Source organism: Buceros rhinoceros, unplaced genomic scaffold (assembly GCF_000710305.1).
Source record: "Buceros rhinoceros silvestris isolate BGI_N320 unplaced genomic scaffold, ASM71030v1 scaffold11194, whole genome shotgun sequence".
Taxonomy (NCBI): Eukaryota; Metazoa; Chordata; class Aves; order Bucerotiformes; family Bucerotidae; genus Buceros; species Buceros rhinoceros.
In genome coordinates this window covers 29,319-29,963 of record NW_010406527.1, presented here as the reverse complement: position 1 = coordinate 29,963, position 645 = coordinate 29,319, and positions in this window count along the sequence as shown.

The following is a 645-nucleotide window of genomic DNA, read 5'->3' as shown; positions in this document are numbered from 1 at the left end:
GGAGTTGCCTCGACTTCACCACCCTTCGACCAAGGAGGAGCTGGGGTTCCTCCTTCGCTCTTTAAAATGAGAACTCAAGCCTTACTCTGAGCCCTCGCTGCCTTCTCTGCAACTCCCAATACCTGCCATCAGTTATTTTTCAGTCTCATTTTTTGTGAAGCACAAGTGTTTCTGAGGGAGAGAAGTCTGACAGCTCTTACCTGGAAGGTGCCATATAATCCCAAAGGCAGGAAAAATTAGAGTTAGAAATAAAAGGGGGAAAAAAATCAAAGATATTTAGTTGTCACCAGAGACCCATGAGCATACTTGATCTCTGGAAAAAATATGTTAGAATGAAGCCAAAAACCCAGCAAAGGATTAGAACCAGAGAGCTGCATCCTGAGCACCGTGCAGAGGTGGGCTGAGAGCTGCTGAGGGGCGCTGCCAGGAGAGGGGCGGCGGATTCTTCCACGGCTGTTTTTAGGTTGCAATTACTTTGCAATTAAATTTTTTTTCCCTATCAATAAGTGAAACCTAAAAAAGGCAAAAGGCATCTTGGAGATCTCCTTAAGAGGAAAACACCCTTTAAAGTGTGTCCGATAGTGATCTCAGAAGCAGCCGCCAGTCTTGGCAGTCAGGGGCAGGCTGGAAACGCAATTCTTAGAA